Consider the following 26,048-nt stretch of genomic DNA (forward strand, 5'->3'; position numbering starts at 1 on the left):
TTATCTGGTGATATGAGCTATGAAAGAACACATTTCTAAATGAGCAGTGCTAGGTATTGGATCAATTTCAGAAATACAGGAGGAATAGGGAGGAGAGCAGCTAACGGTTGTATTGCAAAATCAGTGTAACCTTACAACACAACAATGGCCTTCTTTTGAGAGGAAGGTGCTCTCCACATTAGCTACACACTTTCTGGATGATCAGCTAATTACCCTCATTACAGCTTAAATAGCTTTATTACGCAACTGCCTAAGCACACCTAAGCATTCCTCCTAACAGAGTTATATTCTGTTTTATACAAAGACTAATATGCCCTCATAACAGAATTTATTATCATAACAGAATGCCCTTAACAAAACTTGAAATGCAAAACTGAAATGCAATAGCGACGCTGCTTCAAATATTCCTACGCTTGCGCCTTGCATAAGTAGCTGTAATAGGGGGCCTAGTTACGTTCCTTGCAATACCCCCCCGCGACAAGTTTCACCTTGTCCTCAAGGTGGAAGGCTGGAAATGTATCATAAATGTCAGCGTAAAACTCCCAAGTGGCCTCAAAGTCAGCCAAATTCTTCCACTTGATAAGAACTTCCATCAGAGTTGTGTACCCTGTTGCTTGTTCCTGACCCCTACCACGCCTTAGGTTCCACTTCCAAAATTAACTCAGTCGTGAGTTGGGAGGGTAAGGGAGTGGGATTAAAATGCTGTCCATGGGCTTTCTTTAGCTGTGAAATATGAAAGACCGGATGGATCTTAGCCCCCGCCGGCAATTCCAGCTTGTAAGCCACGGTTCCCACACGCTGTACCACCTTATAAGGCCCATAGAATCTAGGGGAAAGCTTCAGATATCCTCTACGAGCCACTGAATGCTGGCGGTATGGCTGCAATTTCAAGAACACCCAATCTCCAACTTCAAACCGCCCATCTCTCCGCTTCTTGTTCTCATAATCCCTCATGTACTCTTGAGCCTCGAGGAGGTGGAACTTAAGATCATCCAAAGTGGCATCACGATCCAGCAACTGTTCCTCAATTGACGAAACAACAGTTGAACCGGGAGTGAACCTCACTAAACGAGGGGGATCCCTGCCATACAACACCTTAAATGGAGTGCGAAGGGTGGAGGTGTGAAAGGATGTGTTGTACCAATATTCCGCCCAAGGAATCCAAGAAGACCAAGACTTGGGTTTTCCATTGACAAAGCATCTCAAGTACGATTCAATCCCCTTGTTAATCACCTCGGTTTGTCCATCGGATTGAGGGTGGTAGGCGGTGCTCTAAGCTAGCTGTGTTCTGTTAGGTTTTCAGTAATTCAAGAACAAGAACTACTTATTAATGTGGGAACAAAACCTAAAAGAAGTATAATTCAACTCGATTATACAACAATCAATATTACTCAGTATATTACAACCAAACACCGAATTATCAAAGTATTACAGAAAATACTAAGAAAAACACTAATGTGAAATATATTACACTTGCCTCAACTCCAAGCCTTGAGAATGAACATGAACATGAGAAATACAATGACCACTTGAGTCTCAATCCTTGATACACTGTCTTAGGCGTGTGAACACTTTCCTAAAGAGTTTAATTTCCCCCACAACGGTGCTTGGGTTCAATCCGGAAATACTCTTTGAGATACAAAAGACAGCCAATCGTTCTTTGCACTAAGAATCGAATTGAAGATGATTAATTCACAAAATTGGATTAATTGGAAGAGATTTCTCACACAAGTTTGCAAGAAGTTTGAGAGAAAATTGTGGAGAATTACTTTGGAGAGATACCGAATAATTTCTTCCGTGTAAAAGCTTTCACGAAATCAAACCTTTAATAAAGACTCAATCGTCAGAAAAAAACCGCAAAACAGGGTGGCGCAGGCGCGCCCCAAGGAGGAGCGGGCGCTCCTCACAAAACCTGCGAAATTTCCACAGGAAGGCAGAAGGGGGCGCGGTTTAGGCGCGACCAGCAGCGCGGGCGTGCCTCTAGGACGCGCGGGCGCGCCAACCTTACCCTTCCAAAGTTCCAAATTCCAGAGAGGTACGCGGTTTAGGCGCATTCTCTGCGCGGCCGTGCCTACCTTGCGCGGGCGCTCCTCATGGTTCGTGAGCGTGCAACCATCAACACTCTAAATATCCAACATGTTCCTTGCAATTTATAAAATAATTCCTTCCAAAATGAACTTACAAAGGTTTTGTCCCTATCCGATACGATCGTGTTTGGTATGCCACAGAGTCTCACGATTTCCTTGACAAACACCTGAGCAACCACAGGGGCTGTGAACGGGTGCTTCAAGAGGATGAAGTGGGCATATTTAGATAGCCTATCCACCACAACCAACACCGTATCCCAGCCAGCCGACCTTAAAAGACCTTCTATAAAGTCTATTGACACATCTTCCCAAACTTTATCTGGAATTGGAAGAGGTTGAAGCAAGCCTAAAGGGCTGACCGTGGAGGCTTTGTTCCTCTGGCAGATGGTGCATGCCTTCACATATTCCATCACATCTTTACGCATCCCAATCCAGTACCATTCGGTGGCCAATCGTTGGTACATTTTATATTCTCTAGTGTGCCCACCAACTAAGGAAACATGATACTCAAGCATAAGAGCAGAGGTGAACTTGGAGTGTCTGGGAAATACTACCCGACCTTTGTACTTCAGAATGTTGCCCTCAAGAGTGAACCACTTCAGTGTGTGAACCTCCTGCTGCAGGTTAAGCATCAATTTGGCAATGAAAGCATCTTTTTGTACCAGCTCTTGAATTTGAGACCACTGGAACCCACAAGCTGAAACCATGGTGGAGCAAGAAATGTCAGGGGCAAATTTCCGAGACAAGGCATCGGCCACAACATTGCTGGTTCCCGATTTATAATGAATCTCAAAAGAATAGCCCAGCAATTTACCTACCCATTTCTGATAAGCCTGACCCACTTCCCGTTGTTCCAACAGGAACTTCAAACTTTTTTGATCTGTTCAAACCACAAAGGTCTTGCCCAGAAGGTAATAGCGCCACTTCTGAACCGCCATAACAATTGCCATCAACTCCTTTTTGTAGATTGGCTTGCCTTGCGCCCTGCTGCCCAACAGTTTGTTAAAGTAAGCAATCGGGTGTCCAAGTTGGAGGAGCACGACACCAACACTGTGACCACAGGCGTCCGTTTCCAGAATGAATGTTTTTTAAAAATTGGGCATGGTCAGAACAGGGGCTTGAGTCTGGCCTGTTTTAGGGTCTGAAAAGCCATGGTAGCCGACTCATTCCACCCGAAATTGTTCTTCTTCAACTGATCCGTGAATGGGTGAGCGATTTGGGCGTAGTTCCGGATGAATTTCTTGTAATATCCGGTTAGCCCCAAAAACCCCCTCAACTCTTTCAAACACCGAGGTTGAGGCCACCCAAGCATAGCCTGCACTTTCCTGATCCACTTCCACACCCTGCCCAGAGATAACATGCCCTAAATAGGCAACTCTTTCTTGCCCGAAATCACACTTCTTCTTGTTGGCATAAAGTTGATGTTCCTGCAAAACTTCAAAGACCAGTGACAAATGCTCACAATGCTCATCAATATTCCTACTGTAAACCAACACATCATCAAAGAAAACCAGAGTAAACTTTCGTAAATACGGCCTGAAAACAATGTACATTAAACTCTGGAAAGTCGCCAGAGCATTGGTGAGCCCAAATGGCATCACCAAAAACTCGTAATGGCCCTCGTGAGTGCGGAAGTATGTATATCTATATCAACCGATATTACAAGTTTTACTTGTACGACATACGTATTTGCATAAGTAGAAAAGGAAAAAAAAAAAGGTTTCAAATAAGGAGTACAAAGTTAGGGAAATCGCATTTCAAGGTAAGTCCAGTATGTATATCTAGAAAGAGGAATTGTAAAAGATTTGAGAGATGAGATATTAAGGAACAAGAGTATTAGGGAGAATGTGAGCAGAAAATGATGCCCATAACCCTCGAAAGGCTACAGTATTTATAGGAATAAATTCGGGAAAAAGATAGAAAAGTTGGTGCCAGAACAAAATGACCATCGCGCCGTGACGGAGTTTTCTGGCGCGACGAGATGAAAATGTCGCGTGACGACGTTTTGCAAAATATGGAATATTAATATTTTATCTCTTTCACGCATTCCTATGTGGAAACTTATCTGTTTTAGCCGGCTTTGTACACGTTGAGGAGTTCTAGAAAATCGTATCAAACTCGGATTGTTTTGTAAATCGGATGATAATTGAATATCTAAATTTGGGCTTAAGAATAAAAATAGAAAGTATTAAAATAAATGGTTTGGGTTTGAAATTGAAATAGGTATGGGCTAGAAAAGTAAAATGGATTGGATTTAGAAATAAAATTAAGTACTCCTTTATTTCAACACTTTACTCAAATCAAATGGCGATAAAATGTTTTACTCATCATCGGGTTTCAGTCGGGGAGACATTTTAAAGTGTCTACTTATGAGCACAATAATTTAGCATGACTCAAGTTTGAAATTAGTCCTGACCTCACCGAATCTGACCCTCACATCCGAATTGACACCTCTATTAATACTCTATGCTCAAGTTTATAATCTTTATTAACCATTGATTTTATCTAGCATTGCTAGTTTAGGCCATTAGATGTTTAATTATCCTTGGGACCATTTTTTTTTCTTTTTATATCCATATACACATAATTCAATTGATTGGGAATAAGGTGTTGTTTGGTTGACAAATTCATGGAAATAAAAATTTCTAGGAAGTTCCACTTCCCACAAAATAGAGGAATTTGATTAGAATTTAATTACCTAGGGAGACCTAGGTAAGTAAACTTCTCATGTGAATTTCCACTTCCCATGATTAAACCAAACACAATTTGACATTTCTTAGGAATTCCAATTACATGGAAATATAAATTTTCAAGGAATTTGCATTTCCCTGCTTATTCAACCAAACGAGCCCTAACTTATTTTACCTCTTAAATTTTGTGACAATATATAGGATGCAATGTTGAACGGTAATTCCTTCTATATGGGAACACATGTTTATTAATTTGTTGATTAAGTCAAATGTAGTATGTTAAGTCTTTAAAATTAGTTGTGGACATGATAATCAAATCATTTGGTGTTGCTCCTTATTTTTAACTTTACTAGTTGTGGACTCACGCGCGTTACGTGCGGTTCCCCAAGTTATCGGGATTATTTGTTAAGTATCGATCATTTGGTGATAATAAAGAGATCATGGAGGGATAATTATAATATGTAGTATGTGTACTTATATGTGTAGCAATATTGTGTATTAGGGCTTGTTCTCTTCAGCTTAACTTTAGTTCAGTTCAGTTCCTAATTTCCTTCTCTCATAAACAGTTCAGTTCAGTTCAGCTCATCTCAGTTCAGTTCTATTCAGTAAATCAAAGCATCAAGAAGTGAACCTTCTCTTGTAGTTTAGGTTGTGCTGAGCAAGAAAGGAAAATGATGTCTGCGTTCAGGTCTCATTTTACCAAATTTCCATTGTTAGACAAAAGGAGATTTTGTGCATTATATCCTCGCTATGTTCAATTGGTCAAATTTGAGTAAGCAATATTGTTACACTCCTGGATGTTACTCTTTAACTGCTTGATCTTCTGATGACTGTCTTGATTGCAGCAGGGCTGTTCCTATTGTTAGCAGTTTTGTTATTCTTGGATAGTACGAAGTATATTTGCTTGTTTGTAATCTTTGTACTACATAGTTTCGTGTGTCTTTATTCTCAGCATGTTACCATGTTTTTAATTACTAGCATTACTCCTATGTAATAAAAACAATGTATATTATGAAGTATAATCATGCTATATATCTCAGATGTGAGGATTTAGATCCATATTCTAAGTGACTAAGTCTTTATCGAGTAAATGGAAACAAACAAGTTGTTCATTTTAAACAAATGATCTATGTGTAGGCACAGAAAATTATAAAATCTGTGTTTATAGTATATTACTATGATACCTTAGCTACTTCTAGACAATGTTATATAGGGACTTTAACTCTTATAGGAAGCCAACATGTTGCTTGACGATTTTTTCTCCTGGTGACTCATTCCAACCGTGCCTATAATTTTAGCATTATAAATTGATTATAGTGCATATGAGGATTTGGTTTGGTTAAACTTTCTATGATGTCTTTGCAAAATTCATTTGCTACGACTACGAGGCAAGTTATGGATAACGATTGACTGGCTGATTATGTTTGTTGACTAATGCTTTGAATATTATGTAACTAATCTACAATGTTAAAATTGTTTTAGAGAGTTTAGCTTAAATAGGAGGGATACAATTGTATTTTTGTCCTACAAAGCTAAGAAGACTTGAATGATGGAAAAATAAAGAAAAAGAACCCGGTAACATGAGATTTGAAGGATGGAGTTAGATTTAAAGGGAAAAATTTCAACTTTCTAGATTTGTTAAGTTGGATTGGTAATGATTTAAGTATGGGAATAGGTTGTGTCTAATGGCATGTATTAAACTTTGAATGTCATTTTGTTGTTGTTCAGGCTTTTATGGGTTGAATTCTGACCAAAGATACTTCTGATTATGTTTGTTGACTTTCTAGCATTGGCTGGTTAAGGTTTGGTAACATGATAGCTGATTTTCCCTTATTGCTTCATGTTATCTTCTTTTGTCTACAAAACATTGGTTTTCAAGAGTGCCCTCTAATTACTCTTATGTAATACTAATGCTTTGAATTAAATGCCTGAAACATGTATAACAATATTTTTTTAACAAATATATACCAATAAATTTTTTTATTTCACAAAACATATACGAGTATAGGGTTGATTCTTTGCCATACCTTTATAAAAATAAATAGAAATTAATAACACTAATTGTTTATATATATTATAAAAAAATATTGAACATAAATTACTTAAAATAAATCAAATATTAATAATTTCACATACCCATCATCATCAACATATAGAAGAAAGAGAAGATCACGATGCAAATGATCAGGACTTTTTATAAAGTCCACCATCTCTTCATAGTCAAGTGAGGTACGTGAATAGGAGGAGGAACATGTCTGATAGACCGTCGTCGAGCCTACCAAAATATAAATCTTATCTTGGTCTCACTAACTAATAGCAAGGGTAAGAAAGGGTCGAACCCAAGAGAGGCGTTGAATCAACCACCGAGATACTATCGTTTAAATAAGCTAAATGAAGTCGAAATTTGTTTGGTCTTGAGTAACTTCTACTAGTTCAATTCAACTAAAGCTAAGAGGAGATTAACAATACTTAGAGGAATATAAGGCTCGGGTTATACCACTCAAATTCATCACAAATCACAATTAGCATGCAACAATCAAGGTAAATTAAGGGGATAAATTAGGGGAAGTCATCTAAGGCACCCAACTACTCTCTCAAGCTAGAGGGATTACTTAAATCATGAAAACAACCTACTCTTGTGGTGACAAAGCATAAAACAAGTGTTGAAACATAATCACGATGACATAAACATTCCCTTGACCGGAATTTCCTATTCTTATGGCATTTCAAGTCAATTAAGCATAAGGGAGCTGACTCAAGTTCATCTCTCGATCCTTCGTTGAGAAAGCTTGGATAAATAAATCTAGCAATGGCCATATACAAGAACATAAACAATTAAACCACCTAAGCTCAACTAATCAACACCCAATAATTACCAAATTATTACATGCAACAGGTAATTAGTGACTACATTGAGGGTTTTACCCAAACCCTAGAAATTAGACTACTCACAATCCATGGAGATTAAAGCAATTAAAGATTTTAAGAAATTCGTGAACAAGTTCAAACTAAGGATTAAGCTAATTAACAATCTAAGAATGCAAGAATTAAGCAAGTAATTAACAGCAAAGTAGAGAGAAATGGAAAAGAAGAGTAAGGAATAGTTACTATGAAGCTTCAAGGTGAGCAACTATGATGGAACTTGTCTTCTTCAATGATTGAATTTGAATATTTCCAAGCTAATAATTGGAATCTAACTAATGATTTGAGAACTTAATGTTCTAAGATTACAAACTAAGAGAAAAGCTCTAAAAACCTTGATAATCAGTACAAATGAGCTCAAAGGGGGTATTTATAAGACCCCCAAATAAAAAGAACGGAGAAAACGAGGAAAGAGTTCGACTGCAAGTCTGCACGGACGTGCCAGGTCTGGCGCGGACGTGCAGGGCATGGCAGTAACTACTGTTTAGGCTGGAAATCCTGCACGGACGTGCCAGTTATGGCACGGACGTGTAGCCTCTTCTACACGGACGTGCCAACTAAATAAAGGACGACCGTGCAGGCCTTGGCAGAAGGTTCTGACTTTCTGGAGCACTCCTGCACGGACGTGCTGAATATCTTGCATGGACGTGCATAAATCTGCACGGACGTGCATGCTCAGGCAGAAGGTCTTGACTTTCTAGAGTAGTCCTGCACGGACGTGCAAGGTCTTGCACGGCCGTGCAGGGTCTTCTAAGCCCTTCTCTTCACCTTTTCTTCGGTTTTGCTCCTTTCCTTGGCTTCTTTCATCATCTTCTTGCTTCTAACCTCGGTTCAATATCCATATGCTTCATTTGGTTGTCTTTGGACCTAAAATCTCAACAAAAACACTAACAACCCGTGAAGCATAGGATAACCAAAAATTGCATAACAATAGAGTAAAAGTGAACCAAAACACAAATTTATCAAGTAAACTAGGTTCAAAAACACCCTAAAATCATATAAAATAGCAAGTTAATGTCCCTACACATAACAAACTACAAGTTAATAGACAAATTTAAAGGAATTTGGAAAAATTCTAAAATTAATTTCCTAAATCAACTAAATAAAAATAAATAATACTCGTACAGTATATAAATTTAAATAAAAATACTTACTATAACGGGAAATACAGGAACATAGTACCATGTCTCGTCTTCCTTTTCTTTTTCGGTCAACTCCCGACCAATCTCTTTTGCCTTCATCTCAATCAAACTTGAATTCTTGATTGAAAACCAAAACCTTTGTTAGCCCAAGTTTCTTTCCACTGGTTTTTTATTATTTAATAGCCGATTTTCCTTACTCCCCTACAACTGGTTTCAGAAATAAATGTCCCATGCCCCACCAGTAGTACCGAGTGACTTACAACATCATCAGGTAACAATTATGGGATATTATGCTTTTCGGCTGCAACAATATCAATAAGACCCTCCTACAAACAATTTAAAGACAACTAATTTAATTTATATAAATATAGAATTCGGTAAATATATACTTCACGAAATACTAATACTAATTAAAATACGTATAAAAATACGGGGTATTACAGGTACCCTACAAAATTAATCATCCTAAAGTAATTGAAACAATTTAATATACATTTTTGTTGATACATATCATTATTTTACATAAATATTTATGAATTAACAAATTACATAAACATTATTTATGAATTAACAAATTACGTAAATATTTATAATTATAAAAACAAATGATTTATTCAACAAAAATATTATATTTTGCCTCAGACCACCAAAATATCAGAAACGACTATGACAACGAGTAAGACAATAGGAGAGCAGCATAAAATCGGGCCGGGGAGGGTGGTGCAATGTTAGTATCTTTGCAGCTCGATCCCTTCTAAGCTTGAAGGGTTAGTTGAACGAGTAGCTAACTAGTGTTTATATCGTCATTGCAGAATTCATCTGCTGCGACTACGAGGATTTGGTTTGGTTAATCTTTCTATGATGTCTTTGCAGAATTCATCTGCTGCGACTACTAGGCAAGTTATGGATGACGATGGCTGGCTGATTATGTTTGTTGACTAATGCTTTGAATATTATGTAACTAATCTACAATGTTAAAATTGTTTCAGGATGTTTAGCTTAAATAGGAGGGATACAATTGTATTTTTGTCCTACAAAACTAAAGAAGACTTGAATGATGGAAAAAAAAATGAAAAAGAACCCGGTAACAAGAGATTTGAAGGATGGAGTTAGATTTAAAGGAAAAAGTTTCAACTTTCTAGATTTGTTAAGTTGGATTGGTAATGATTTAAGTATGGGAATAGGTTGTGTCTAATGGCATGTATTAAACTTTGAATGTCATTTTGTTGTTATTCAGGTTTTTATAGGTTGAATTGTGTCTAAAGTTATTTCTGATTATGTTTGTTGACTTTCTAGCAATGGCTGGTTAAGGTTTAGTAACATGACAGCTGATTTTCCCTTATTGCTTCATGTTATCTTCTTTTATCTACAAAACATTGGTTTTCAAGAGTGCTTTCTAATTAATCTTATGTAATACTAATGCTTTGAATTAAATGCCTAAAACATGTATGACAATTTTTTTTAAACAAATATATACCAATAATTTTTTTTTATTTCACAAAACAGATACGAGTATATGGTTGATTCTTTGCCATATATTTATAAAATTTATAGAAATTAATAACAATAATTGTTTATATATATTATAAAAAAATATTGAACATAAATTACTTAAAATAAATCAAGTATTAATAAATTTAACATACCCATCATCGTCAACATATAGAAGAAAGAGAAGATCACGATACAAATGATCAGGACTTTTTATAAAGTCCACTATCTCTTCAATAGTCAAGTGAGGTACGGCAAAAGAAGGAGGAACATGTCCTTACACATAACAAAACTACAAGTTAATAGACAGATTTAGAGGAATTTGGAAAAATTCTAAAATTAATTTTCTAAATCAACTAAATAAAAATAAATAATACTCGTACACTATATAAATTTAAATAAAAATACTTGCTATAACGTGAACTACAGGAACATAGTACATGCTTGTCTTCTTTTTCTTTTTTGGCAACTCCTGACTAATCTCGTTTGTCTTCATCTCAATCAAACTTGAATTCTTGATTGAAAACCAAAACCTTTGTTAACCCAAGTTTCTTTCCACTAGTTTTTTATTATCTAATAGCCGATTGACCTTACTCCCTTACAATTGGTTTCAGAAATAAATGTCCCACGCCCCACCAGTAGTACCGAATGACTTACAACATCATCAGATAACAATTATGGGATATTATGCTTTTCGGTTGCAACAATATTAATAAGACCCTCCTACAAACAATTCAAAGACAACTAATTTAATTTATATAAATGTAGAATTCGGTAAATATATATACTTTACGAAATACTAATACTAATTAAAATACGTATAAAAATACGGGGTGTTACAGGTACCCTACAAAATTAATCATCCTAAAGTAATTGAAACAATTTAATATAAATTTTTATTGATACATATCATTATTTTACATAAATATTTATGAATTAACAAATTACGTAAATATTTATAATTATAAAAACAAATGATTTATTGAACAAAAATATTATATTTTGCCTCAAACTACCAAAATATCAGAAACGCCAATGACAATGAGTAAGACAATAGGAGAGCAGCGTAAAACCGGGCCGGGGAGGGTGGTGCAATGTTAGCGTCTTTGCAGCTCGATCCCTTCTAAGCTTGAAGGGTTGAAAGAGTAGCTAACTAGTGTTTATATCGTAATTGCAGAATTCATCTGCTACGAAATACTAATAATAATTACAATACGTAAAAAAATACATGTATTACAGGTACCTTACAAAATTAATCATCCTAGAGTAATTGAAACACTTTAATGTACATTTTTGTTGATACATATCATTATTTCACATAAATATTTATGAATTAACAAATTATATAAATACTTATAATTATAAAAATAAATGATTTATTCAACCAAAAAATATCAGAAACGACTATGACAATGAGTAAGACAATAGGAGAGCGGCGTAAAACCGGGCCAGGGAGGGTTGTGCAACCGTCTTTGCAGCTCGATCCCTTCTAAGCTTGAAGGGTTAGTTGAACGAGTAGCTAACTAGTGTTTATATCGTCATTGCAGAATTCATCTGTAGCGACTACGAGGATTTGGTTTGGTTAATCTTTTTCTATGATGTCTTTGCAGAATTCATCTGCTGCGAATACTAGGCAAGTTATGGATGACGATGGCTGGCTGATTATGTTTGTTGACTAATGCTTTGAATATTATGTAACTAATCTACAATGTTAAAATTGTTTCAGGATGTTTAGCTTAAATAGGAGGGATACAATTGTATTTTTTGTCCTACAAAACTAAAGAAGACTTGAATGATGGAAAAAAAATGAAAAAGAACCCGGTAACAAGAGATTTGAAGGATGGAGTTAGATTTAAAGGAAAAAGTTTCAACTTTCTAGATTTGTTAAGTTGGATTGGTAATGATTTAAGTATGGGAATAGGTTGTGTCTAATGTCATGTATTAAACTTTAAATGTCATTATGTTGTTGTTCAGGCTTTTATAGGTTGAATTGTGACTGAAGTTACTTCTGATTATGTTTGTTGACTTTCTAGCAATGGCTGGTTAAGGTTTAGTAACATGACAACTGATTTTCCCTAATTGCTTCATGTAATCTTCTTTTGTCTACAAAACATTGGTTTTCAAGAGTGCCTTCTAATTACTCTTATGTAATACTAATGCTTTGAATTAAATGCCTAAAACATGTATAACAATATTTTTTTAAACAAATATACACCAATAATTTTTTTTTATTTCACAAAACATATACGAGTATATGGTTGATTATTTGCCATACCTTTATAAAAATTAATAGAAATTAATAACACTAATTGTTTATATATATTATAAAAAAATATTGAACATAAATTACTTAAAATAAATCAAGAATTAATAATTTCACATACCCATCATCGTCAACATATAGAAGAAAGAGAAGATCACGATTCAAATGATCAGGACTTTTTATCTCTTCAATAGTCAAGTGAGGTACGGGAACAGAAGGAGGAACATGTCCTTACACATAACAAACTACAAGTTAATAGACAGATTTAAAGGAATTTGGAAAAATTCTAAAATTAATTTTCTAAATCAACTAAATAAAAATAAATAATACTCATACATTATATAAATTTAAATAAAAATACTTGCTATAACGGAAACTACAGGAACATAGTACCATGCTTGTCTTCCTTTTCTTTTTTGGTCAACTCCCGACTAATCTTTTTGCCTTCATCATAATCAAACTTGAATTCTTCATTGAAAACCAAAACCTTTGTTAACCTAAGTTTCTTTCCACTAGTTTTTTTTTATTATCTAATAGCCGATCAACCTTACTCCCTTACAACTAGTTTCAGAAATAAATGTCCCATGCCCCACTAGTAGTACCGAGTGACTTACAACATCATCAGGTAACAATTCTCAGATATTATGCTTTTCAGCTGCAACAATATTAATAACACCCTGCTATAAACAATTTAAAGACAACTAATTTAACTTATATAAATATAGAATTCGGTAAATATAAATATATATATATATATATATATATATTTAAATACTCTACGAAATACTAATAATAATTACAATACGTATAAAAATACATGCATTACAGGTACCTTACAAAATTAATCATCCTAAAGTAATTGAAACACTTTAATATATATTTTTGTTGATACATATCATTATTTTACATAAATATTTATGAATTAACAAATTACATAAAGATTATTTATGAATTAACAAATTATATAAATACTTATAATTATAAAAATAAATGATTTATTCAACCAAAAAATATCAGAAACGACTATGACAGTGAGTAAGACAATAGGAGAGCGGCATAAAACCGGGCCAGGGAGGGTTGTGCAACCGTCTTTGCAGCTCGATCCCTTCTAAGCTTGAAGGGTTAGTTGAACGAGTAGCTAACTAGTGTTTATATCGTCATTGAAGAATTCATCTGCAGCGACTACGAGGATTTGGTTTGGTTAATCTTTTTCTCTGATGTCTTTGCAGAATTCATCTGCTGCGAATACTAGGCAAGTTATGGATGACGATGGCTGGCTGATTATGTTTGTTGACTAATGCTTTGAATATTATGTAACTAATCTACAATGTTAAAATTGTTTCAGGATGTTTAGCTTAAATAGGAGGGATACAATTGTATTTTTTGTCCTACAAAACTAAAGAAGACTTGAATGATGGAAAAAAAATGAAAAAGAACCCGGTAACAAGAGATTTGAAGGATGGAGTTAGATTTAAAGGAAAAAGTTTCAACTTTCTAGATTTGTTAAGTTGGATTGGTAATGATTTAAGTATGGGAATAGGTTGTGTCTAATGTCATGTATTAAACTTTAAATGTCATTATGTTGTTGTTCAGGCTTTTATAGGTTGAATTGTGACTGAAGTTACTTCTGATTATGTTTGTTGACTTTCTAGCAATGGCTGGTTAAGGTTTAGTAACATGACAACTGATTTTCCCTAATTGCTTCATGTAATCTTCTTTTGTCTACAAAACATTGGTTTTCAAGAGTGCCTTCTAATTACTCTTATATAATACTAATGCTTTGAATTAAATGCCTAAAACATGTATAACAATATTTTTTTAAACAAATATACACCAATAAATTTTTTTTATTTCACAAAACATATACGAGTATATGGTTGATTATTTGCCATATCTTTATAAAAATTAATAGAAATTAATAACACTAATTGTTTATATATATTATAAAAAAATATTGAACATAAATTACTTAAAATAAATCAAGAATTAATAATTTCACATACCCATCATCGTCAACATATAGAAGAAAGAGAAGATCACGATTCAAATGATCAGGACTATTTATCTCTTCAATAGTTAAGTGAGGTACGGGAACAGAAGGAGGAACATGTCCTTACACATAACAAACTACAAGTTAATAGACAGATTTAAAGGAATTTGGAAAAATTCTAAAATTAATTTTCTAAATCAACTAAATAAAAATAAATAATACTCATACATTGTATAAATTTAAATAAAAATACTTGCTATAACGGAAACTACAGGAACATAGTACAATGCTTGTTTTCCTTTTCTTTTTTGGTCAACTCCTAGCTAATCTCTTTTGCCTTCATCACAATCAAACTAGAATTCTTCATTGAAAACCAAAACCTTTGTTAACCTAAGTTTCTTTCCACTAGTTTTTTTATTATCTAATAGCCGATCAACCTTACTCCCCTACAACTGGTTTCAGAAATAAATGTCCCATGCCTCACTAGTGGTACCGAGTGACTTACGACATCATCAGGTAACAATTCTCAGATATTATGCTTTTCAGCTGCAACAATATTAATAAGACAACTAATTTAACTTATATAAACATAGAATTCGGTAAATATATATATATATATATATATATATATATATATATATATATATATTTAAATACTCTACGAAATACTAATAATAATTACAATACGTATAAAAATACATGTATTACAGGTACCTTACAAAATTAATCATCCTAAAGTAATTGAAACACTTTAATATACATTTTTGTTGATACATATCATTATTTTACATATATTTATGAATTAACAAATTACATAAAGATTATTTATGAATTAACAAATTATATAAATACTTATAATTATAAAAATAAATGATTTATTCAACCAAAAAATTATCATTTTGGCACAGGCAACTAAAATATTAGAAACGACTATGACAATGAGTAAGACGAGTGGAGAGTGGCGTAAAACCATGTCGGGGAGGGTGGTGCAACGTTAGCGTTTTTGCAGCTCAATCCTTTCTAAGTTTGATGTGTTGAACGAGTAGCTAACTAGTGTTTATATAGTCATTCTCAGTATTCAACTTTTAAACCCTAATAGTTATTTTCCCTCCTATTTCTTACCTACCCACATAAATTAAAAGCTATAACTCTCAATATTATCAAAAATTTATATCTTAGGTGGAGTGTGATATACTCATTATATCCTTCACTCTCTTTCTCACAAAGTACAATTAATTTAGGCACAATAGTAATTTCAAATCAGAATGTAGTTATTTTTTTGTAGTTTATAGCTTTTCTAACTTTTTGTGTCCTACAGTATCAATCAGAGTAACTTTTTTTTTCACAATTGAGGTGATTGACTTTTCCTTTTTTTTTGGGCATGAGATTCGTAGGATCAAAAAAATTGTCCATCCGATCTCTTTTGACAAAAAAATGTTTCCTTTGTTATTTTTTTACTGGCAATATTTCTCATTTCATACTTGTCAATATATATTATTTCAATCGTCTATCTCTTTAATTATCAATAAGTAGAACACAAATTCTTTTATGTGGCTAGACACATGGTGTGACCACTTAGGGCCTGTTCTGATTTACTGAACTGAACTGATTGGAGATGAACTAAACTAAACTGAATTGAATTGAATTGTTTATGAGAGAAGGAAATTAGGAACTGAACTGAACTGATTGGAGCTGAACTAAACTGAAATTAAGTTGAAGAGAACAAGCTCTTAAATATAATCACATACATATAAAGCAATTAATTAAGTAATAGGGTCACGATAATGAGCAAATAAGGTTACCTTAACATATGTAGGTTACTTAAACTAGAAAAAGGGGTTACTCTCTTAAATATGTGGAAATATTCTTTCTTTTTTTAAAACAAAAAAATAGGGGTTACTCGAATGAACAAATGAGGTTACTTATTTCTAGATTACTTGATTTTACTCGTATAATGAATTTGGATTACTTTTATGAACAACATGGAATTACTTGTATGAAAAAATGGGATTACTCATACATATAAATGAAGATTACTATTATAAACCAATGTGGCCACACCGTGTGGCAGCCACATACAAGACTTATCCTAAGTAAAAATATTTAATATTATAAAAGTATAAATCAAGGTGAATCTATCAAAATTTCACGTGATTATAATTTTCCTAAATAATGTCAAAGCTAGTCTAAATAGTGTATGTGAATAATGCATAAGTCAAAGTGTCGCAATTATCAACACACAAAATGAGGCATTTACGTTGTTTTTTTTCGCAATTTCGAGCTCATTTATCTTTACCATCACATCCGGCCCCTTTACTCTCTTACCATACAATGTTCACACATTTTGACACTCTTTTTTACTTTATCCAATACTAAAATCCGGTCAAACTACGACGGACAAAACTGACGTAAATTTTGAACATTACGACAGTTTTTTGTACCCGTGTAATATTGTGATGGTTTTTAATTCGTCATTATTCTACGGCTGTCTTAGGTCAATAAAACAAAATGAAGAGGAATTTTTTTTTCAAAAGGTATATATGTTGATCATTTTGGTTTTTATTTTTTTTTAATTTTTTTTATGGTTTTTGTTTAACTTCTGATTTTTTTTTCTGTTTATTTTCGCAGTTTTGTGTTGCCATTGCCGTCTTTTTGGTAGTGGTTTTTATGTTTAATTTCAATTATTTTTGTTCGATTTGATTAATATTCATGTATTTTGTATTTGTGGATTTTTTTTTTTCTTTTTTTTTTGTTTTTTTGTTTTTTTTGCAGATTTAGTGTTTTTTGTGGATAAATTTGTGTTTTTTTGCATTAATTTGTGTTTATTTGGATTAATTTGGTGGTTTGGGGTGGCGGTGGGTGGTTTGGTTTTGGCAAGTATTGAGGTGGCGGTGGGGCTGCTATGTGTTAAAAGCGCTACTACAAAATTGGCTAAAAAGACCCGTTCAAATTAGCCAAAGAGATTGCCTTAGGGGCGGTCTCTAGCTAATTCGTGCACTCACCTACTTTTTTTACACCATTTCTTAAAATCACTCATCTATTTTGAAGTTTTCTTAATCTAATAAGTACAATAATTGAGTGGAAAAAAAAGAACAGTATGTATATCTATATCAACCTATATTACAAGTACTCGTACAACAAACGTATTTGCATAAGTAGAAAAGAAAAAAAAAGTTTCAAATAAGGAGTACAAAGTTAGGGAAATCGCATTTCAAGGTAAGTCCGAACACTCCCTTATGAGTCCAACAATCTTCCTTTAAATCTACTTTACAGATGAAACATGTAATTTGGCCACATTTGGGCGCTCCGATTGACCTAATGGGAAGTAGAGGTGCGTCTAGCATGAGGCCATGAGTAGCATCAATAGCTGGTCATGGCATAAAGTTGGTAACATCACCCGACCCCTTGTGAGTCAATTCGACCCCACACGGTCACTTGAATTAACAACTCTACACATTGATATTAATTGCAACACTATAATTCAGGTAAATGGCTAAATGCCAAAAATCTGTAGTTTAGCCATCTACTCCCAGCTTGTTTATGCTACTTATTGTGTGAGTTGCATTTCGGGTTAGAAGGCTAAGAGTAATGTTGCATTCTAATTAGAAAAAATTGCAAGAAAGGTCCTTTTAAGTGGTTAACCTTATGTGGAAGGTCCTTTTATGAAAAAGGGGGCACTAAAGGTCCTTTTATGGCTATTGGGTTGTGAGGAGGGTCCTTTGACCAAACTCCGGCGTTGACCTACAATCCGGCCAAAAAAGTTACGTGTTGTGCATGTGACCACTTAAATCAGCTTTTTTTTTGTTTCTTTTCTTTCCTCTTTATCTTCTTCCTCCCTTTCAATTCCACACCTCCATGAATGGCATTTCCGGCCAGACCTCCGCCCACCACACCTCCACCTCCGGCAACAATTAACCCCATCCCACCAGCCACCACCTTGGTCAAAACCCAAAAACACGAGACCCCAACCACCTCCGTTGGAATACGGTGGATGGAAACCACCCAAAAAAACCACCGTATTAAATTCTCCTAATTTTGGATCTTCCACTTTCAACATCCCATTTTTCTCGGATCTTCCATTTTCGATTCTTTGACCCTTTGATCTCAATTGGGGTTTTCCCCTAATTTTGTTTCACATTCGTATGCATTCGACTACGTACTTTCAGGTGATGTAGATGATTGCCAAGTTTGGTTCAGAGTATACTTGTTGAGGTATTCTGATCTTGCAATGAATTTTCTTCATTTAATGTTTGGCATTTGTATGTTTTCATTCGTTGGTAGAAATTATGCATATCATTTTGTAACATCAACTTTTCTATTGATTTGTCGATCTCCAGTCTTTAGGGCTACAATGCTGCATAAAATATACACAGAGCTTTGCTTAAAATCATAGTTATAGGCTGTTTTAGGAACGTCACTGTCCTTCACCCTAATCTGGTGATATCCAGATTTTAAGTATAATTTTGAAAATATCTTGGCACCATGGAGTTCATCAAGAAGTTCATCAATAGTAGGGATCGGGAACTTATTAGGGATTGTGCTTTTGTTCAACGCGCGGTAGTCAACACAGAACCGCCACGACCCATCTTTTTTCTTAACCAGTAATACGGGGCTCGAGTATGGGCCGGTGGAGGGCCGTATGACTCCCGCCTTTAACATGTCACCAACCAAGTTCTCAATCTCGGTTTTCTGACTCTTAGGGTACCGATACGGCCGGACGCTGATGGGATTAGTACCATCCTTTAACAAGATGGTGTGTTTAATTTCCCTCCGATGTGGCAGATCGTTCGACATTTCGAAGGTGCCCTGATACTTGTGCAGAATGGGCACAAACTGTCAGGAATCTTTGAATTCCCGGACTCCATGTTCTTCTCTTCGGTTATTAGGTTCAATTCAATCAAGAATCTAGTTCTCTCTGAAGAGATCGGAACATAGCTTTAAGAGATATACTTGTCCGGCCCAACGACGGATCCCCTCGAAGTACCAACCTTTCATCCCCAATTCGAAACTTCATCACCTGTGTCTTCCAATTGGTCGAGATAGTTCCCGATTTCTCCAACCATTGGACACCCAAAATTATGTCCGAGTTACCCAAAGGTAACACCAAAAAATCCTCAATCATTGTCATTCCTTGAAAGTGGAGCACCACCCCTTTGAATTCTCCAGTTCCCTGCACCGCGTCAGTGTTACCTAGAGTGACTCCAAAATCACCACTTTCGGTGACAGTCGAACCCAAATACTGGGCGGCTTTGGAAGAAAGAAAGTTGTGGGTGGCGCTGTGATAACTTGCTATTTGATATGATTTTAGGGTGTTTTTGAACCTAGTTTACTTGATAAAATTTGTGTTTTGGTTCACTTTTACTCTATTATTATGCAATTTTTGTGTATCCTATGCTTCACGGGTTGTTAGTGTTTTTGTTGAGATTCCAGGTTCAAAGACAACCAAATGAAGCCCGTGGATACAAAACCGAGGTTAGAAGCAAGAAGGTGGTAGAAAGAAGCCAAGAAAAGGAGCAATGTAGAAGAAAAGATGGAAAAAGGGCTTTAGAAGACCCCGCACGGCCGTGCCAGACCTTGCACGTCCGTGCAAGAGGTTCCAGAAAGTTAACTACATTCTGCCAAGGCCTGCACGGCCGTGCTTAAGTTGGCACGTCCGTGCAGAAGAGGTTGCACGTCCGTGCCATAACTGGCACGTCCGTGCAAGATTGCAAGCCTAAGCAGTAGCTTCTGCCATGCCCTGCACGACCGTGCATAAGGCAGCACGTCCGTGCCAAACCTGGCACGTCCGTGCAGACCTGCAGTTAAGCCCGATTCTTGTTTTCTCCGTCCTTTTTATTTGGTGGTCTTATAAATACCCCCTTTTGGCTCATTTGTACGAACAAGCAAGGTTTTTAGAGCTTTCTCTTAGTTTGTAGTCTTAGAACATTAAATTCTCAAATCATTAGTTAGTTCTTAATTATTAGCTTGGAAATATTCAAATTCAACCATTGTAGAAGACAAGTTCCACCATTGTTGCTCACCTTGAAGCTTCATAGTAACCATTTCTTACTCATCTTTTCTACTTATCTTTACTTTGTTGTTAATTATTTTCTAGTTTTTGCATGTTTAGATTGTTAATTAGCTTAATCCTTAGTTTGAACTTGTTCATGAATTGCTTGAAATCTTTAATTGCTTTTATCTCCATGGATTGTGAGTAGTCCAATTTCTAGGGTTTGGGTAAAACCCTCAATGTAGTCACTAATTACTTGTTGCATGTGCTAATTTGGTTGTTGTGGGATGTTAATTAGTTGAGCTTAAGTGGTTTAATTGCTTAGTTCTTGTATATGGCCATTACTAGAACTATTTATCCAAGCTTCCTCAACGAAGGATCGAGAGATGAACTTGAGTTAGCTCCCTTATGCTTGATTGACCCGAAATGCCATGAGAATAGGAATTACCGGTCAAGGGAATGTTTATGTCATCGTGATTATGCTTAACACTTGTTTTATGCTATGTAACCACGAGAGTAGGTTGTATTCATGATTCAAGTAATCCCTCTATCTTGAGAGAGTAGTTGGGTGCCTTAGATGACTTCCCCTAATTTATCCCATTAATTTACCTTGATTGTTGCATGCTAATTGTGATTTGTGATGAAGTTGAGTGGTATAACCCGAGCCCTAGATTCCTCTAAATATTGTTAATTTCCTCTAAGCTTTAGTTGAATTGAACTAGTAGAAGTTACTCAAAACCAACCCAATTTAGAATTCATTTAGCTTATTTAAACGGTAGTACTCGGTGGTTGATTCAACGCCTCTCTTGGGTTCGACCCTTTCTTACCCTTACTATTGTTAGTGAGACCAAGATAGGAGTTATTATCTTTGGTAGGCTCGACGACGGCCTATCACGCTGAAATCCACCATGACCACCGTACCACCTCCTTTCCATTAACGACACCTTGTAGCCTCATGGTTCTTGAATTCGTGAGACCCATCACCGAATTCAGGGACAACGTTGGTGCAATTATCGGCGATTCAGAACTCAAAGCCTCAATCTGCAAATCGGCCGCCGCTTGCTCCTCCCGTTCTTCCACCTCCTCCTCCTCCTCCTCCTCGTCCACAGCCAACAGAACACTTAGTTCCTGCTGCTTACAACGGTGATTTATGTTCCACTTCTCATCGCACCTGAAACAGAGACTGTGCTCTCGTTGCTGCCGTAGCTCAGCCTCACTCAACCGCCTTATTCCTCAAGGGTATAGGGTCGGGTTTTGTTTGACTTGTGTTTGGGTGGAGGTGTTTGTGGTTCACTAATTAAGGGGAAGGTTGGTGTAGGTATGGTTTAGGTGTTGTTTGGGTTGGTAGGTGGGATTTTCTTTATAAGAGGTATTTTTCTGGCCCTTGTAGTTTGAGCTGGATTTATGCCCAAAACGAATTTTCTCTTCAGCAGTGTTGGCTAATTCAATGGCATCATCAAGATCCCTGGGCCTCAACATCCTTACTTCAGGCCTTATATCTTCATTTAACCTAGTTAGATAGTTGCTAAGAGCTACTATCTCAGGAACCGTTCAAAGAGGTGCCATCAACTCCACAAAACATCGGTTATACTCAGCCACTGTCCATGAAGACTGCCGGAGTGCCATCCATTGCTCGTACAACCCTCCTTCCTCGTGAAGACGGAATTTCCGGAGGATGAGGGACTTGAGCTCCTCCCAACGCCGGATCCGGCGACGCCTGTGTTGGTATTGGAACCACAAGAGTGCGTCGCCGTCGAGGGCCACCAGCACCGCTTCCAGACTGTCCCCCTCACTCAATCGATAGAAGTGGAAGTAACTCTTTGCCCGAAGGATCCACCCATCTGATTTGGTTCCATCGAAAGAGGGAAGACCGAGCTTCTTCGATCGTCATCCCATTCCATTACCTACAATTCCATCCGCCACCGAATCTTCTGCCTGATCCGAATTCTGGTGAGATCTAATTCCCTCAAATAGGCCATAAGTCTCTCCAATTCCACCGTGCACAGGGTGTACACAATTGCCATCCGGGTCGAGCGACGCCACTCCGACCTTTCGGGACAAAGATAAAACATTAGTGTGCAATTGCTGCACCGTATTCTCCACTGCTCCAATAGTTATTTGGCTTTGTCGAGCTAGACGTTGGCCCAACTCAGCATCACGATGTGCGAGGTCCTGCCGAATCGTTTTAATGGCAGCTGTGATTGCCTGGGCAATCTTAGAGTCCACGGAACCAACCTCCGTTTCCAAGGCCTCAAAACGCTGAGCGTTAGTGAATGGAGCCATTTTTCGGTCGCCGGAACCATTTTCTCTGATACCAATTTTCTAGGTATTAGATCAATTTCAGAATAACAGGGGGAATAGGGAGGAGAGAGAGAGATAATTAGTGTAGCTAACGGTTGTATTGCAAAATCAGTATAACCTTACAACACAACAATGGCCTTCTTTTGAGAGGAAGGTGCTCTCCACATTAGCTACCGACTTTCTGGATGATCAGCTAATTACCCTCATTACAACTTAAATACCTTTATTACGCAACTGCCTAAGCACACCTAAGCATTCCTCCTAGCAGAGTTGTATTATGTTTTATACAAAGACTAATATGCCCTCATAACAGAATTTATTATCATAATAGAATTCCCTTAACAAAACTTGAAATGCAAAACTGAAATGCAATAGCCACGCCGCTTCAAATATTCCTACGCTTGCGCCTTGCATAAGAAGCTGCAATAGGGGTCCTAGTTACGTTCCTTGCAAGCAGCACCACCTTTAGCAGGTGATCCTCGAATAGAATCACCAAGGTCAGTTGCTCTTTTCCTTATCTGTTGTCCTCCTTCTGTAGCCATCAATATGCTAACTGCATTCTCTATAGTGGTTGACGTTACCAACTGATCATGGTGTGCCCAATCCCTCACTAGTGTACCTATTTTTAGAACATCTATTACTAAAACAGTGTTCCTTGGCTACTGATCAGAATGCATAAGCCATGCTGCTATGGGCACTCCCATGCTGATACTCTCAATGCACGCGCGAGTTCCACCCACAGTGACTCATGAACTCACTTGTTGATGGATGGGCTAGAATTTCTAGCTGTGGAGCCTAGTCTGCTACCACAATTCCTCTGTTTTTCACTCTCTCTTCATACCCTTCTGGTAGCTGAGGTCTTCTCTTTTCACCTTCTGCAAAAACAACAACTGTATCAGAGTTTCCGATTACCTATACAAACTTTTGCCCGCTTCTTTCTAACCCTATTTCCAATTCCCTGATCTACTTATAACTCATTGATGTTGATGATCCAAAAGATACGTATATGACAGGTTCTAGTCGTATCACCTAATCAAAAGTAATTCCTAAGTCCTCTAACTAAAGTAGATAGAGAAGTAGGGTCGAATCCACAGGGAAACAATGTTCTTTTATTCCTAATCAATTATTATAATCTAAATTATCAAGTAACCAATTTGTATTGTGGGAATTAAACAAACAATTAAACTAAGCAAATTAAATAAGGGAATAATCAATAATAAAAGGTCTAGGGTATAGGTTTACCAATAAATAATACTCCAGGGTAAAACACAACAATCAATCATCAATGCATAAATTAATCAGATTATAAAGGGCTTTCGCTACGTATTATAATCACAGAATTAATCTACCGGTATTATATCGCCTCTCTCGAATCTTGACCTAACCATTTATATATTAACATGCCTATTGAAACTAAGCCTAAACATCAATTCTCATCTCTCGAATCTCGAATCAATATTGCATAACTCATACAATTAAACCTGGCCAAATCAATCAATAGGAAATTAATCAGCAATGGGCTGCCAGATCGGGCCCGCTATCCTCACGCCCAGCAGTTTGTCTTGTCTTGGGCTGCTCTCAAGGTTGGCCCAATTTCCTTCTTGATATCCAAGTATTGGACTTGTAATAAAATTAGTACTCCAAACGAACCGGACCTTTAATCACCGAACCAAATTTAATTGGCTTGACCTTGGACTACAAATATTATGGTTATAAAATACGATCATACTTCGATATTTTCATAGTGGCTCAATAAGCTCGGGAATTATCATAATTTTACAAATTCCTACAAAATAATGCCAACTCTACAAAAAACAGTAGAAAATGTATATTAGTAATAAAAATAGCTCCGCAGAGCTCAAATAAGCACAAATATGACTGTGGGATGGGGAATAAAAATATATATAAAATAGACTCATCAGTATATCACCAAAAATTTCTTTTGGTCATCCAGCCATTCTAGTCACTGATGTATTTGTTTTCCACTTCTGCTATTTGGATTAAAAGGTCCAAGTACAAAATGTTTTCTCTCAGCATTTGGTGATAGCTTCTCAAACAGTTCAATATATTTGCCCTCTACCGGTCTGGATGTGTTGTAACTTGATTTGTCAAAAACCTGGCTATCTCTGGTGGAGTGCACCATTCATTGGAGGGAAGGTATTCTGGGATATCTGTTGAATCTAGCTGAAAAGGTTTCTCAGCAACTTTTTCCCAGAAATTTAAGAAAAAGGTAAAAGTAGAAATAGGAATCAAACAGTAGAGCTCAGTATTTGGGATAAATATTACATCTTTGACTACTGAAGACATTACAATATCATGAATTACAATGACTCTCCTGAACATAGTTGAGAGTTACTGTACGAGTTGAGAAATAGGCTCACGGAGATGCAGTGCAGCAGCCTCGAAAAGTGGATAGAGGTGCATAGGATATGGAACAGAGTGGCCGGGCTTAGAAGGAGCCGGATGTGAGGTATAGGGAGGGAGTTGGAAGTCATGAAAATGGATTTTAGTTAAACTATCAGGGTCCCAACCATGGAGACGATGCTTTGCTTGGCGATTGTGGGTCGCGGATCCAGCAAAATGAACCGGTATCCCGAAAGAGGTAACGAGGTGAGAGAGATGAAGGAGTTGGTTTAGTGGCCTTGCATGGGAAGTGGATTTTGGTTTTCAGTTTCACCAGTGGCGTCACCAGGATTTTCGAAGTGTGGGTTCGAAACTTCCGAAATTTGAAATCATAATTAACAAAGGAATAAAAATACAATAATTAAATATTCAGTACATAAATAATTTCAAACTATGGATTACAAATAGATTACACATAGAAAAATGAAAAAAAAAAAAAAAAAGCTATAACCGATAAAATCTGATCAAGCTAATACAATGGCAGAGAAGCAACACATTAAATAAATTACAAGTTAACATTAAAAAAAAAGCTACAATATTCTAATTAGCAAGTAAGCATTACATTGCACATATACTATTTAAACTGAATAAGCTACATACTATCATTGTTATAGAGTTAAAATATGGATTCAACTAGTCAAAGAGGCCAACAATCAGCACATATTAACTTAATGACGGAAAAATAATGATAATGGCCATGATATTTCATTGTATCCTTTCACGCATCGCTAGAGCTTAAGGACTTAACCCAATACATGGATCAACATCCC

General features: G+C 36.1%; 1 pseudogene; it reads right to left on the reverse strand.

Moving 5' to 3' along the window:
• LOC110707178 lies at positions 1 to 25,542 on the reverse strand (annotated as a pseudogene).
• Between the last annotated feature and the right edge of the window lie 506 nt (positions 25,543 to 26,048).

This window comes from Chenopodium quinoa, unplaced genomic scaffold, assembly GCF_001683475.1.
Source record: "Chenopodium quinoa cultivar QQ74 unplaced genomic scaffold, ASM168347v1, whole genome shotgun sequence".
NCBI classification, from domain to species: domain Eukaryota; kingdom Viridiplantae; phylum Streptophyta; class Magnoliopsida; order Caryophyllales; family Amaranthaceae; genus Chenopodium; species Chenopodium quinoa.